The sequence below is a fragment of the Cryptomeria japonica genome, unplaced genomic scaffold, assembly GCF_030272615.1.
Source record: "Cryptomeria japonica unplaced genomic scaffold, Sugi_1.0 HiC_scaffold_214, whole genome shotgun sequence".
NCBI lineage: Eukaryota > Viridiplantae > Streptophyta > Pinopsida > Cupressales > Cupressaceae > Cryptomeria > Cryptomeria japonica.
In genome coordinates this window covers 108,196-114,195 of record NW_026729036.1, presented here as the reverse complement: position 1 = coordinate 114,195, position 6,000 = coordinate 108,196, and positions in this window count along the sequence as shown.

Sequence of the window (6,000 nt, the reverse complement as noted above, 5' to 3'; positions counted from 1 at the left end):
ATTAACGATGTGAGCCCAACAGGACTGTGCAAAGGAACATTGTAATAGAAGGTGATCCACACCCTCTTGAGCCTACCCACAAAAAACACACCAAAAAGGATCAACAATCGCAAGTTTGACTAATTTGTCATTTGTTAGAATCCTCCAAGCAAAGCATCCATCTTTAGGAAGGACAACTTCATTCCAGCAAAATGAAAATGACCTTTGAGGTTGTGCTTGCTGCTCTTGACTGATAAGGGAGTTGTAACCTATTTTTACAGGTTCAACTCAATCTCAATACTTGGAGAATATGAGTTACAATTTGCAATTCCAAAATGCTCCAAAAGATTGATGGTGTATATAATTTGAATTGTAAAGATGCTCAAATCAAATTATCAAAACTCAACTCTTAGGAAATAACGTAGGAGGCCAAATTGATTGGCAAACTAGATGTTCACATCTAATAACTTTAAAAAATTGAGGCTACACCATATATAATTTTTCATCCACATTCGCATTCAAGAAGACACTTTTCACATCAATTTGATACATATTCTAACTAGATTGAATAGTTATAGATGAGAAATTTTTTTGGGACTTGTAATGTCCACACATAGGACAATTATGCGAGTTAATTTAACTTATTGACAATTTATAATTAAAATATAATCCTATTGTTGCTATATAAATAGTTATAAGGTGAGGTTGTCCCTATAACTACAAGTGGCATCTTATCTTGTGAATGTTATAGATGGATTTTTTTGATTGAGTAAATGGGTTTTATAGGAACCCAAAATCCAAATTTAAAGAGCATAAAAAAATAAGAAGTCGCTAACCAGTTTTTAACCAATGACATAAGAACCACAAAAATAGTGGCCAAGCCCACACAACAACACAAAAAGAATAGAACAAGAAAAAACCTAAAACTCACTCAACCAGAGATTACTTCATCTCTGATATCTTTTGATTCACCCTCTTATTGATGTCCTCAAGCTCATCCATGATGAACCTTGGAGGTATTATTCTCCTGGTTCTTGCTTCTAGTCTTTGTATAGGGACGTGTGGTGGTTTGAAGTCTCGTACCCTGCAAGTTTGGTTCCTGGATTCTCTTCTTCTGTTTGATGTAAAAGGATGGAATGCTTGTGTTGGACTAAGCTCTTTGATCCGCTATCATCTCATTTACCTTTTAAAGACCCCGAACACTGTTATTCATGGCTTCCCTGCTGATATCCACTAGGTTCTTCAGATTACCCTTAATTTCTTATAAGCTAATCTCCAACTGACGAGTCCTCGATTCTTGATCTGTTTTCATGGTCTTTACATCTTCTTTGTGTTCCTGTTTCATTCAGAGAAGTTTATCCGTCTTTCTTTCCATGGGCGTCTCAGTGAAATTCTTAATGATATCTTTAATTCCATCCTTTAACAAATTAATCTCCTTACTGACCCAAAGAAAGAAATTCTCCTGGCTTTTGACAGTGCTGCTAAGGAGAGTACCCAAATAAGAATATTTTGGGTATCCCCCTGTTCAATGTTAATGGGGATTTCTAGCTTTATTTCCTTCTACTTTCCCTTGGTTTCCCAATTTTTCCAGTTTTAGACTTCTTCATATTTGGTGGCCCCGAATCTTGTAATTTGGGGTTTGGGTTTTATTTATAGCTATCAAAAGAGGTTGTAAAAGGCTTATAAAACCAGGGATGGTAAGATCATGAGGGGTTGGTGTGTATTGAAAGAAGAAAATCAATAAAACTTTGAGGTTTCCTGCAATTTTCTGAGTATTCTCAATGTGACAGTCTAATATCAGTTGTTTTTTCTTCTTGGAAACTTATTAATTAGCATTTGAGATCACTTGAGAATGATATAGGGGTGAATCCACAATATTTTGGTTTTGGTTTCATTTCTTTTCATTAAGTTTTGGAAGAGATATACCAAATTTTGTAAAAACTGTTAAAAACCCTAGGTAGGGTAAACCATGACTTTGAAAATGTAATAAACCTCCATTTCACGTTGATCAAAGGATAATATTTGGTGGAATGGAGGAAAATAGCAATTATTTTCATTTTTTTTTGGTTTCAGGGTCTTAAGTTAAGGTTGGCATGTGCAAAATGATGTCAAAATGCTTATTTGACAATGGTACAGTTTGGTAAAAATCTGATTCCTGGGTGTTACAAAGCTTTGTAATATTTTTTATGGAAGGATTATTGTTAAAATGTCACATTTATGGAAATAAAATTGAGTCTACTTTCAGTTTTTTCAATTCTGATGGAATTTAATCTAAAAAAGAGCAAGTTATGATCATTTTTGTGAAAGCAGCTTGTTCAGAAAATGGTTTATCAGATTTGTAGTTAGAAAATGTGTTGGTACAACTATGTATGGTAGAATAAGGACTTGAAACTTATTGTATGGATATATTATGATGTTGTGAACAAAATTCCTTCTTATCAGAAAAATTCATCTTATGATTTTAGGGGTCAATGAGTCAATTTCTAAAAACTACCATGTCTATGTGAGTTCCGGTCACTACTGCTACGAGAATGTTGCAAAAAACTATTATATGATTTTTTTATGTTCTTGGTGGCCATGTGTCATCTTTTAATGTGAAAATTATAATCCCAAAGTGTCTAAAGGTATTGACTTGTAGAGTTTGGCATTGTGACATGAGTTTATGGACAAGTTGCATCCTCATAGGGAAGTGGTTTGTGTGAGTAGGATATAAGGGTTTGGCGAAGTCTGTGTGTTTTTGAGTCTCAATTTTTCCTTAGACATATGTAATTAGCCTAATGAAATGTATTCCGAGGATTGGATTGAGTTTGTGAAGTTGATGTTTACTTTTGGTGGTTTGTGTAGCCTAGTGGTTTGAGAAAACCTATGTGTTTGAGGTGTGTTTAGGTGAGTGTTGCTACAAAATAAATTTATATGTGTTTGAACCTGATATGAAGGGATGATTTTAGTCATGGACATGAGCCTTTGCATCACTCATGCAGAACAGGGTTATCACCATTTTTGGCATGATTCACCAAGCTATTTTCAAGAGAAGATAATAGATAGAAAGACAAAGAAATTCTTTTGTTGTGCCCTAAATGGTTTAATATAATAAAGTGGTAAGAGAAAATGCTGGCATAACATCCATCAAGAGTAATGTACCTCATAATCACTGCGGCCATCTCCGCCCAAAGTAATTTCAGGTCCTTCTTGTTATAGTCGCCGTCCTTCATATTTTTCACCCATTTCCTCTCGCTATCTTTGTCAAAGAAAGCCGCAATGGCTTCTTTCACCGCCTTCATTTCTCTATAGAAATTGTTGCCTTCCATCTGCAAAGAAGATATCTCTGCAACAAAGGTTTCATCATTTCTAAACTCCACTCCAAACATCGTGAGGATGCCTTTCTCCAAACCATTCACAAAATCCTCTGTCACTTTCAGATCATTGCCATGAAGCCTCTCAAGATATGAAACAAGGACCCCATCAATAATCTCCATCCATAGCCCTCTATTCTTTTCCCATTTCTCATAGGAGGTAGGTTCCATTATGTTCTTGTCACCTCCCATTAGAAAGTTATCTTTGCAACAATGGAATCATTATGAGATTTGCCTCTTTAAGATTACCAAGGTGTAGATGTGTGAATCATCATGTGCCAAGTGTCTTAACAAGTGCAATTTCTTTGAGTGTGTAATGTGTAATTGATTGTATAACTACCTTTTCCAAAGAATTAAGCCATCTCTTTAATCTCAACAAGCAAAGTGTGCCTTGGATAGTGGAGCTTAAGCCAACTCTTTGTAATGTGAACTCGTAGGTTATTTTTGGGGAGAATTTTGAAGGGGAAAATGGAATATGGGATGTATAGTTTTTCTACTTTTAATGGGTTGGGGACCTAACCAAGGATAGAAACTACCTTCTTAGACATGATAGCTCCTTTCAAAACTAACTTTTTGCATAGTGGCAAAAGTTGCATCTTTGTATGGGTAGCACCACATCTATTGCAAGAAGTTGTGGGGTAGAGTAACCGATCAAATATCTCCCTTCACTTTCATATGTAATAAACCCTAAGAACAACCTTATTTCTCCAAAAAACTCCCAGTTTAGGAAAGTTACAGCTCTTGGGGAAAGGAAATGTAAAAGAACGAGCAGGTGACATTTGTCACCTTCCACTACTAATGTGGAATTCAAAGAAACGGGAAAAGGGAGTTAAGAAGAGGCTGGAGGGAGAGAGGAGGCTTATGATTTTGGTTTTTAAGTTTGAAAGTATACTTGCTTGGGGGGTGCTAGAGAAAGAGGAGGAGATTGCAAAAAGTTAGAGGGCCTTATTTTTGCACATTGAATACTAATAGTTGGAGGTAGGTGGACATAACTCCTTGTTAATTTAATGTTGTAGATATATGACAATGTGTAAATCCTTGTTAATTTAATGTTGTAGATATACAACAATGCACAATTTTTTAGTGAGCATACATCAAATGTGTTCTTGTGTTATCTCATGCATTGTGAATGTGTTAATGTTTAGCGAGCATGTGTATGCGTGTTTTTACATTATCCCATGCATTGCAAATGTTGGTGTTGTGTTTTCGAGGGTGTGAAGGAAATGGTCACCCTTGGGAGGGAAGAGAAACCTTGAGGCTTAGAGAGGAGCGACCAATATAGCTGGTTGAGAACTCCTCTCATGAAGAGCAAGCAATAGAAAGTGTATGAGTACCCTTAGTGCATGTTTTGTAGGATTGGGTATTAAATTTCTAGGGGTATGAGTACCCCTTGTTCATATGAAAGGAAATGTGTTGGTAGTATATGTGCATAGACATTATGGAAGGAAGGGGCATGAGTACCCTTGGTATTATTAGAAGAATGGGCTAAATTGGATGGAAGCTATCGGTCTTGGAAGGGTGTATTCATGATGTTTCCCTTTATTTTGCATGTTGGATGAGTGTGCTTGAGTGTAACCTAGTTTATCTCTAGTCTTCCAACTTAGGGGTGGCCTATCTTTAGTCCTATGGCTTGGAGGTCATCTCCCATGGTTTGATGGAAAATATGGCATATTTTGTGTAGATAAAGAAATCTGGAATCTTCAAGATGGAGTGGGATTCGTGTAAGAAAATTAGTTGGTTTTTCGATTGGGATTCACCCTAGTAAATTTTTAGGGTATTAAACACATCAAAGTGTTACAACATTCCCAACAAGAGATGAGATGCATCCATAGGTGTACCATCACATATGATCTCATTTTTATATAAACCCATTTGCAAACCCATTAAGAAATATTTATTTACTAGTAATTGATGTTTCTTTTGTAACCACTATCAACATTTACTTTACAAAACATTCCTTCTAATTTGCATATAATTTAAAAAAGGCTCCTTTATAGCGGCTTGTTCTCATGGATGGCTAGTTTCATTAATATTATTTTAAAAATAATAGCTTATACCCCCTTTAGCTCCTTTGCATGTTTGGTTGATGTGCCATTTTGTTCATTTTCTTGAGCTAGGTTGTTTCTAGCCATGACGACTTGTACCTTTTATCTCATTTCTTGTGATAACATGATTTCTATGTAGGTTTTTTTGTAAGGTTTTATCCTAAGCTGTTCCTTTTTAATTTCTAGTTTTTCCTTGTTCGGTGGTTTTTGCTTCATTATTGTTTTATTGTCATTTGTTAGGTATTTTGTTAGTGTTTCTTGTTTTTATTTATTTATCATTTGGCTTCATCACTATTTTTCTAATGCTCTCCTTCTTGTGTGTTATATTAGGATATTATCTAATGCATGTTTTCTTCCATTGTAAGATTTAACATTTGGCTTACGTAGTCAGGGGTTAGTTTGAAGGCAAAAACGCAACTATGACACATGTGAATTTCCTTGGAACTTGTGCATAATTTATAATGCATGTTTCCTAGTCTATGATATTTCTACAACTTCCATATTGTATGTGCTAATTTTGTGATACATGTGCCTATTTTACCATATATGCCCTCTATGTTGGTAAATATGTCACTTCTTTATCTTTCTAGCCTTAGTTTTAGGTAATTGCACGACTAATTTTT